We start from the raw sequence: 10,785 nt of genomic DNA, 5'->3' as shown, positions 1-10,785 counted from the left end.
GTCGCACGCTTTGGCCCTCCCTCTGACATTACCTCTGACAGGGGCCCACAGTTCGTTTCAGAGCTTTGGTCCGTCATGGCCGATGGTGTGGGGGGTCAAGATCCACCGCACCACTGCGTACAATCTGCAGGCTAATGGGTTGTGTGAGCGGTTCCACAGGTCATTGAAAGCCGTGCTTCTTTGACTGATGGCAACTGGGTTGACCGCCTTCCATGGGTCATGCTTGGTTTGCGTTCAGCCGTTAAAGAGGACCTTGGCGCTTCCACAGCTGAACTGGTTTTCGGTCAGCCCCTGCGTGTCCCTGGGGCATTTTTACCTGATTCGCCTACGCCACATTTCAGTCCACTTGGGCAACGTTTTTTGTCGTTGTGGATGACAAGGGTACCACTTCCGGCCACCGGGTAGTGCGATCGATCATGGTCAGGAGATGTGTGAAACCCTGTGATGGAGGAAGGGGACCCAAAAGGTCTACATGCACATGATCAAACCGCTTGTTAGGGATGGGAAATGGTTCCAAGGGCGCTTTAGTGTGCCTCTGGATCTTAGCACGCTGGCACTGGACACAGGCTGCAGCCCATTCTCTAACTGTTTTGTGCAGTCCAGTCCAAACTAATTTAGAACCAACCAGTTTTACTCAGGCCCTAATGCCGGGATGTGAGAGGGAGTGTAAAGTGTCAAAAACCCGGCGGCGCCACGAAACAGGAACCAGAGGGCGGGGACAGCCAGTAGAGACATCACAGATCAGAGGAGGACCACCTTCCTGTATCTGTCTTTCCTCCAGCTGGAGGCCCGTGGTAGACGGTAATGCAAGGATGTCTGCATAACTGCTCTGCTCTGCAGCCATAGCAGAAAAATCGATACCGACATAAACTGGGGAGATCAGAGCATGGGACAGACAGTCGGCTACTAAGTTGGACTCGCCGGCAACATGCTGAATGTCAGTCGTGAATTCAGAAATGGCAGCAAGGTGGCGTTGCTGTGGTGCGGACCAGGGGTCAGATGTTTTGGACATGGCGAAGATGAGGGGCTTGTGGTCCACAAAGGCAGTAAATGAGCGGTCCTCCAGAAAATATCTAAAATGGCTAGTAGCCAGGTAGAGAGCAAGCAGCTCTCTATCAAAAACACTGTATTTGCGTTCATTGACACGCAAAGTACGGCTGAAAAAAGCAAGTGGCTGCCAAACACCTGAGACGCGCAGCTCCAAAACTGCCCCCACTGCCACGTCAGATGCATCAGTTGTCAATGCTATCTGTGCTGACTGGGAAGGGTGGGCCAGAAGAGCAGCATCGGCTAAAGCAGACTTAGCGTCACCAAACCCCTGAAGGCGTTCAGGGACCCATTCGATGCTGTCGGTGGCTTTTTTCTGTTTGAGAGCGCCGTAAAGCGGCTGCAGAAGTTGTGCTGCTTTGGGGATAAAGCGGTTGTAAAAGTTAACCATCCCCAATAACTTGCTGATTAATTATACATACAATCCTTTTCTCTAACACAACTAAAATGTCTGACTTAGGTGTTATGTGATTTTGTAATGCACAATATATAGTTACTGTAAATTCAAAAGACAAGGGGAATCATTGGCAAAACAAAGCAGTACTTAAAGGAATAGTACACCCAAACATGATTAGCCTTCATTTTCTACTCACCCCCATGCTGAACAACACTCTGGAGTACTTTTTTGATATCTCAAATGCATCTGGAGATCTGGAAGGCTTCTTGCTGTCTGCTGACATTCAAATAATGGAGATCTATGGCGCCCGAGGCAGAAAGGTCCATAAAAGTCCACAAAAAACGTGTCAATATTCCTCCATACTGCTCGTCCAATGTATTCCAAGTGTCCTGAGTGGGTAGAGTCCATAATTTACTCGAAACAAAGTCATTTAGAATGTTTTTAGAGCATAAACAGTAGTGTATAGGATTTCCTAAAAGCGCGCGTCTGCGAGTTCACGAGCCTACGGAGACCGCGGCAGACCATACCAGATGAAAGTGCGCATTCAGCTCGGCAAAGAACTCATGCTCTTCCTCAACACTGAAGTCCTCAGACATTTTTCTTTCGTTGTTTCTTTCTTTGCACAGGTAAACAGCACATTTCTTCTTCTACGCTTGCATTATCAAGAGCAGACGCTGAATGCGCACTTTCATCTGGTTTGGTCTGCCGCAGTTTCTGTAGGCTCGTGAACTCGCTTTTAGGAAATCCTATACACTACTGTTTATGCTCTAAAAACATTCTGAATGACTTCGTTTCGAGTAAATTATGGACGCTACCCACTCAGGACACTTGAAATACATTGGACGAGCAGTATGGAGGAATATTGACACATTTTTTGTGGACTTTTATGGACCTTTCTGCCTCAGGCGCTATGGACCTCCATTATTTGAATGTCAGCAGACAGCAACAAGCCTCCCAGATCTCCAGATGCATTTGAGATATCAAAAAAGTACTCCAGAGTGTTGTTCAGCATGGGGGTGAGTAGAAAATGAAGGCTAATCATGTTTTGGGTGTACTATTCCTTTAAGATTCACAAATGTCATCAACATCATTCATTACACCAACAGTGGAGTTACTATTTCACACACAGTAAATCATCTTTCCCAGCAGGATGTTTCATTTTTTATTTCTCAGACAGCATCCCAATGTTTCAGTCTGATGTACAATGCAAGAGCAAAGATAGGAAAGCCCTGCAGATAGTTTCCATGAGGAATATTAAACATTTCCTGACGCCATGTCTTCATTAGAACTGATCTTGCAGCGACAGGCTGGGATAAATATTCAGCTGATTATGTGCAGCTGTCACCGATCAGCTTGCCCAGAATGATCTGTTGTTTTTCTCCTTACGTTTTCTGGGCTCTCTCCTCCACATAGAGCTGCATCTGTGAAAGCCAAACAAACAAATATGAGTAACAGTAAACAGACGCATTTCAGCACACAATATGGAGGACAATACAGAAAATAGCATCACAGGAAGAAGCCTTTGGATGAACTGTACATTAGAACCCAGCAGGGTTTTGTGAAAGTTTTTCCTTTCGGCTCACTTTAATTATGTCGGACGTCATGGACTTCAGTGGAATGAGTCTGGGCTCCTTCATGTGAACTTCCTGCTCATCAGCGACGATCCATGGAAAATCCTGCAAAGACGAATGAGCATAAGTGACTAAAATCATGCAAACAGTTGCATATTCTAGCAGCTGACTTCACTCAGAGTCTCTGTTTGCCTACAGCGCCTCCTGAAAGTATTTTCACCCCTTCAAACTGTCATGAATTTATCTAAAGCTCGGACCCAGATGCAGTGAAACCAATTCAGAGAGACACAGATGAAAAGTTTAACCGGTTTTATTGAAGAGGTTAAGCCCGGTGCAGTGTTGCTCTGAATTCCGCTCTGCCGGAACTGGAAGGTGAGGGGAAGACAGAATATTAGTTCAGGCTCAGTGGGAAATTTTATTCGTTGATTTGAAGAAGAGCATCTGGTTGTTGACTCATGTTTCAAGTGAAGTGAAGGATCTTTGATTCCAATCTCTGTATTGTTTTCCAGAGTTTGTCTGAGTCGGTCTGTGGGAAGGCAGAGAACAGGCTTTGGATTTACTGAATACCTGGGAGAGGTCGTGGTAGTCGGCAGGGACGGAAGAGAGATCAATGGTGTCTGACTCACTAGAGTCCTGAACCTGGGGGAACAGCAGATCTGAGACAGTGTGAGTGACAATAAACAGACCATGAGTCCACATGTCTGTTGGTCCAATTAATTGAGGGATTGTGAGCTTGGAGCCATTCGCAACCCAAAGTTAAAGCTGAGTTAGCTGTAATGAAAAAAAAAAAAGAGATGTTTTTAATGTGGTTACCAGAAACTGTTAGTTGTAGAGGAGTAGTCTGGTGAGTTATTTGGGGCAGATCTCTCCCATCCAAGGCAAAAACACGAAGAGGGTTCTGTAGGGGAATAAGCTCTATTCCCATCTGTTGAGCAAAATTAAGTCAATTAGATTCTGTTCATAGCCAGAATCTATCAGAGCCGATAAGGAGATGGATCTATTATTTAGCAGCAGAGATGCAGGAAGGAGTAGACGAGGTGAGGAGGGGGAAATCTTCTGGTCCGCCAGTAGCCCTCTCTCTACTGGTGGACCCTGGCTTTTCCCAACAGAGGACAAGAGGCAACAAAATGGCCCGCCCCGCCACAATATAAACAGAGCTTGGACCGCATTCTGTGCTGCTTCTACTCAGGGCTTAAACGAATGCTGCCAATCTGCATAGGTTCAGACGGAGATGGATTAGCAGGCAGCCTGACAGGGAAACTGTTTGCTGGTGGTTTGGTAGGAGCCATCTTGCTACTTTTTTCCTTAGCACGGGCTCGAATCCGATTATCCAAACGGATCGAGAGATTATTTAATTCCTCGAGAGAATCAGGCTCATCTAAGGAGGCTAATGCATCCTTGAGAATCACAAAAGGGCATAAGAAAAAAAAACCTTAAGGGCTGCTTCATTCCAGCCTGAGACAGCTGCCATAATACGGAAATCGATGGCGAATTAAGAAAACAATTATTTGTCCTTGTTTTAATCTCAAAAGTTCACGAAAGGTTAGAGTCTTGTCTGTTTCATGGTTGAATGTTAACTTGAACTCCTTGAGAAACTGATCAAACGTGCAGCCATAATGAGAGGATGAGGAAAATCTTACCTCAGCCCAATCCAAGGCTCGTACAGTAAGATGAGAGATGATAAACGAGATCTTTGTAGTATCTTGGAGAAACTTACTTGGAGAGTGATTGAATTGAATGACGCATTGAATAAGGAATTCACGAAACTTCTTGAGATCTCCATCAAACCTGGGAGGATTGGCCAGTTGACACTCTGAATGAGGGGGAGAACAAACGGCCTGGCTAGCTTGTTGGGAAACTAGCTCGCCAGCAGGGCCCGAAGCCTGGAAAGAAAAGCGTACAGCCTCAGTTAGCTCTGTAACTCGGCGGTTTAATTCAGTCTGCTGGTTTACCAGCTCAACCAGGGTGTTATCATGCCTAGACAAGGTGGTTTGCTGCTGGTAAATGGCTCTCTGAATGTCTTCTGCGGGGTCAGCGGTTTGGCCAGTGTTCTGTCATGATTTTATCTAAGGTTCGGACCCACATGTAGTGAAACCAATTCAGAGAGACACAGATGAAAAGTTTAACCGGTTTTATTGAAGAGGTTAAGCACAGTGCAGTGTTGCTCTGAATTCTGCTTTACCGGACCTGGAAGGTGAGGGGAAGACAGACTATTAGTTCAGGCTCCGTGGGAAATTTCATTCGTTGATTTGAAGAAGAGCATCTGGTTGTTGACTCACGTTTCCAGTGAAGTGAAGGATCTTTGATTCCAATCTGTGTGTTGTTTTCCAGAGTTTGTCTGATTCGGTGGAGGGCGGAACAGGGTTTACCCAGAACTCGGACGGTGTAGGTGAACGGAGATGCTGATTGCCACACTGATTTCCTGCTGTACTTGAATGGGTCGTAGTGAAGATGACTCCCTTGCTCAGAGAGTAATTTCAACGTCCTCTCAAGGAGACTGGATCCAGACCTCCTGTTTGAATCCCTGGCTAAGTTTAAGGCTCAGTTGATCCCTCCTGGGAGTGGAGGTCCGAAAAGGTCCAGTTTGCAGGATGACTTCCTGCCGAGAGGCAAAGACAAAAAACAAAGTTAAAACCCAGGGAGACAAGAACTCAGTCCTCCTCAGCAAAAACTCAGCTTGGCTAGAGTACCAAAAACTGGCAAACACTGGCGTCGAGGTAGTGGCAATCAGCAGCTTAAGAGCACTCCGTTAAAGAGGTAACCGACAGCAGGTGTGTGAGGAGGTGGCCCAGAACCAGGCGCCTCCTGTTGGTGGAAGGGAGACAACACCAAAACAAACACACAGACTGGAGCCTTGACACAAACATTTATTCGTGCTTTGTCGCATTCGTATTAAAATGCGTTAAACTGTTATGTGATCAACCAGTGGCTTACAAACTTCCTTTTCCAAAGACCAATATAGATTTCTATAAAAGGTCAAAGGTGAGGAAGGTAAATGAAATAGCACTTTATACTTAACCTAATTGGGTTTAATGTGAAAAAAGAAAAGAAAGTTAATTTTCTTTCATTTGAGAAAAAAGGAAATAAAAATAAGCCAAACCTGAAAAGCAACAAAACTCTCAAGCAATAAAAAACTGAAGCAGGGGTGATTGATTGACATACAATTTTTACTTGATATCAATACATACATAAGCTGTATTCATATAATGTATGTATAGGTTTGTTAAAATAGAAAAGTTCAATAAACATGGAAGAAACATTAAAGCTGAAGTCTGTAAGTTTTTAAAAATCACTTTTTTGTCATATTGGCTGAAACTGTCCCTATGCCCAGACAGCAGTACATGTGATATGTAACCTGTGAAAAAAACTGCTTCAATTGGTCCCGCCTAATGCCTGTATTTCAATCTGGAAAGAATAATTCGGGACGAGTCAAAACAACCAATCACAGCCAGAGGAGCATCTGATGGAGTGTCAATCACAGCTCACACACGCTGAATTCCCCCCCCCCCCTTGGAGGTGGGGCATGAGTGAAGCAGAGAGGGTGGGGGAGTGGCGTGAAACCTGTTTTTCTTCAAAATTTCAGTCGAAGTCTGCTCTCTCCTCAATGTTACAGACTGCAGCTTTAATAAATTCTTACAACAAAGTAGTCAGAAAAGTGCCACTGTATCCTAAATGTATCTACTTTTTTATTTAAATGTTACATTTTTCATTTTTAAATATAGGAATTGAGGGTATAATGAAGTAAACAGATATTTTAGCCCTAAACAGCATCATAATGAACAGTTGAAAATAAATGACTCAAACTAATTGTAATATTTTTTCTCAAAGTTCTTTAAAATCTTCCTCTTAGTCAATTATTATTTCCTTATTCAAAGAAGTAGCACACATCTCAGTACAAATAAGTAAACCTTCACTGTTGTAAAGAAAATCTGTAAATACCACACCACTGAACCTCTGGATGCCTTTAATTTTAAAATATTCTAATTATGAGTGCGTATGAAATCGTACGAAAAGTTATGCACACTATTTCGTATGTTTTTGGACATTTTTCCTCAAAAAACCACATCAGTGCGCATGCGCTGGCAGACAGGAAAAAAAAGCAGATCCGCGGACGGACGTAAAACTGGGAAAAACAGTGTAATCATCACATATTCTTGTCTCTAACAACTTGCTTGCTGTTTTATATCTTAGGGTTAGGGTCAGGGTTAGGGCTAATTGTAATTTATATTCTATATTCGTGAATGGTGCGTCAGATGCGCATGCGCATACAACGAAAAAAATGTCCAAAACGTACGAAATTACGGTGCATAACTTTTCGTACGATTTCACGCGCACTCATAATGAGAATAGGTTGTTTATTTGGTTGTTTTAGGATTTATTTGTGTATACATTGTGTATTCATCCTCTGATGGGAGTTGGCTCGGAGCTTGTCTGCCTGGCTGTGTGTTTCCTGGATGGGGCCGCCTTTTACAGCTGCTTTTTGTATTTCTGCTTCTGTCTCCTTGAACTCCAGTCGGCCTCAGCAGATGGCCGCTCACACTGAGCCTGGTTCTGCTGGAGGTTTCTTCCTGTTAAAAGGGAGTTTTTCCTCTCCACTGTCGCTGCAAGCATGCTTAGTGTGAGGGATTGCATCTGGGTCAATACGTCGATGCAATCAACTGGTTTTCCTTAGATAGAGAACTTTGAATCAGTTTGACTCTTTGATCTGGTGAACTGTAAAGTGCCTTGAGATGACGTGTTGTGAAATTAACTGAATTGAATTGAAATTTAATTGACTGCTGTGCATTTCTATAGAAATCTCTACCTGCACAGGTACATTGTATTTCTTCCTCTTCTGGAAGAATCCAGAGGGATAAACTTCACGGACGTAGAGGATGAGGTGAATAGCGACCTCCAGGAACTCGCACAAAATGTCAGCAACCACTGGAAGAGAGAGATAATTCCAATCAGGCCACTGATGGGACCGTTATTTACCAATGAACACAAACAGACAGCACTAAGCCTACTCCTGTTCATCTTTAATATCACCAATATCTAAATATTAATATTCAAGCTTTTCCCTTCCATAAATCTCATTAGAGTCAGACTGATACACTGATCAGGCAGCTGATATTTGTGTTTTTTTCTTGTGTTGTTATCAGCCAATACGCCTGTTCATTAGTGCCTTCAGCAGCCACACCTTGAGACTGTGTGAAGAACATGTTTGCTGCTTCCTCCATTTGTTATCTATTGTTAGTGTGTTGTTTGCTAATAAATGTTCATTTTGTTTACAATTAGACTTTTTAAACAGTTTTTATGATTTTGTCATTTTATTATGTAAATGGAAAAAGAGGAAGCAATATTGACCAGTAAAACCAGCAGCACCTGACTGGGACTGGATAGATCGATATTGAATAAGTGGTCAAGCTAGAAATCTTTAAGCCAGATAAACAACCGATTTAATTATGCATCAAAATATTTGTAAACGTACATTCATATCTAGATTTATTGGATTAAATGGTCTTAACTCATTTAAATACAGAACAGCATCATTAGTCCTGTGCTGAAAGGCAGACTTTCTATATTAGTTAAATATAAAAGAAAATTTTTTTTATGTATTTTAAAAATCTTTCAAGTGACAAACAAACATCCTTGATAATTAAGCTCCACAAAAATTAAATAACTGAGTAAATCTATTTCTATGAAGGACCTTTTTAGCTAATGCTCTAAAATAACATCTAGTGCAGCAACCTGCCATCAAAATGAAGCTGCATTCAATTTAAACTTTGTTTAATTATCAAGTATAAAACTGCCATAAAAAAATAAAAACAACGGTTCTGTTAAGAGTTTTCACAGGTCAGGGATGAAGTTTGTAAAGGATTCAAGGATGGATTAGGTTATAAAAAAAACAATATTTATCAAACTATGAGCATATCACAGAGCTGTTTAATTGCATAGACTACCTACCTCTCAGAAAGGTTGCATAACTGGAAACCTACTGAAAGTCATGGTTGTCCACCTAAACTGAGAGACTGGGCAAGGACAGCATGAAGATCTATGAACTATGAATTGTGCATCCTACAAACCTTTCTTTCATTTAATAAAATAATGCAAAGTAGAAAGGCATTGTTGAAAGAATATCATAAGATGTCCTATATGAGGTTTGCCAGACGCCCAGCAGCAACCTCAAATAAACCTGCTTTAGGATCAAAAAGTTGATCTTTCTTTCAGCAGAACAATCTTAAATATTTAGCCAGAGCTGCAATAGATTAATAATCAATATCAAAATACCAACTTTAGCTGCTGTTTAACAATTACATATCTTTTGATATCATGCAGTTAGATGATCCAGTCAAAATCTGCACTTTAATCCCATCTCTGACAAGAAACTGATGTTTAAAAAAAGCCATTAATCCAAACTAATCACAAAAAGCTTGATTTGAGCATGACCCTTAACCCCACACGGCGCTGCACAGGGTTAGCCCAATGCTCCCCAAGGGGATGGGTTAAATGCAGAGAGCTGGTTTGTCCATTTTGAGATCAATAAAGTTCAATTTCTATTTCTATAAAAAAAAAAAAAACAGCAAAAAAAAAACCTGGCAGAGATATTTGATAAAAGACGTGCAGATGTTAAGGAGAAGAATGCTAAGGTGGATCAATAATTGTTGTGACCCTGCTTTGACAACACAGGGGCCACAGATGCACATGGAAAAGTACTTCACACAGGCAAAAAGAAATCGATTTTCCAGGTAAAGTATTTTAATTTTGTGGTTTATTTCTCCTTAAGCAAGCGAGCAAACAAAAAAGGACAAGCATTTCCTCCATATTTCTCTTGGGCTGGAAAAAAAACAACCCATAAGCCCACACAGATGCATGCTGGTCCTTTCATTGACAGCCTATTTAAGATCAAGTTTGGACAACATGTTTTCTGTCTACTGACACAGGTTTAAGTTGAAGTTAAGGAGAAACGAGAGGGACCATTCTAAGTGAAAAAAGTCTCTTCCTCTTCTCAGGGGGTCTAGTGGTTAGGGCCTTGTGTTTGGAATCCTCAGGTTCTAAGTTCAAAACCCACTCCCACAGACTGCCACTCTGGGTCCCTGAGCAAGACTGTCGGCCCCCACAATGCTCCCCGGGCACCTCACAATGGCAGCCCACTGCTCCCCAAAGGGATGGGTTAAACACAGAGAGTGACTTTCATTGCATTGTACTTGTGATGATATGACAATAAAAGCTGGAAAAAAAAAAATAAAAAATTTTTTTTCACTACTGAATGACCAGTTCTCTGTCCTATGCCTTCTATCCATCCGTGGCAGAGAAGACGTGGTATTTCTGCAGGTGCATATAGATTTTATAGAGGCCTAACCTGCTGCAGTCACATTTGACTATAATGGTGATTTCTACATTAGTCATTAGTTTGTCAGCTCTGTTCTGCTGTAGCACAAAGATATCTGCCTCCATACAAGCAAGAACAGGTCCTATATAATCATGAATAGCAATTTCTAAGGCAACACAAACATAAAGGTTGAGACTTTAATTTTCTGGATAGTAAAAAATATTACATATCTGTCTGTAAATCCCTGTAATATTACACATTAGCTTTATAGACGCCCAGTACTAATAAGTGTATTTGACAAGTAATCTGTATACAAATACAAAATACACTTACTCATGTTGCCTTAAGAAAATATATTCAATTTACTTAACTGTGCTTAATTGGATTAGTAAACTTAGATGTTTTTAAACAAGAAAACTGTTCCAGACATGTAGCCCTGTCTTGAAACTAATGCTGCC

This window comes from Cyprinodon tularosa, unplaced genomic scaffold (genome assembly GCF_016077235.1).
Source record: "Cyprinodon tularosa strain WSP-4 unplaced genomic scaffold, ASM1607723v1 ctg409, whole genome shotgun sequence".
In the NCBI taxonomy this organism is placed as follows: domain Eukaryota; kingdom Metazoa; phylum Chordata; class Actinopteri; order Cyprinodontiformes; family Cyprinodontidae; genus Cyprinodon; species Cyprinodon tularosa.
Note: the sequence above shows the minus strand (reverse complement) of the source record.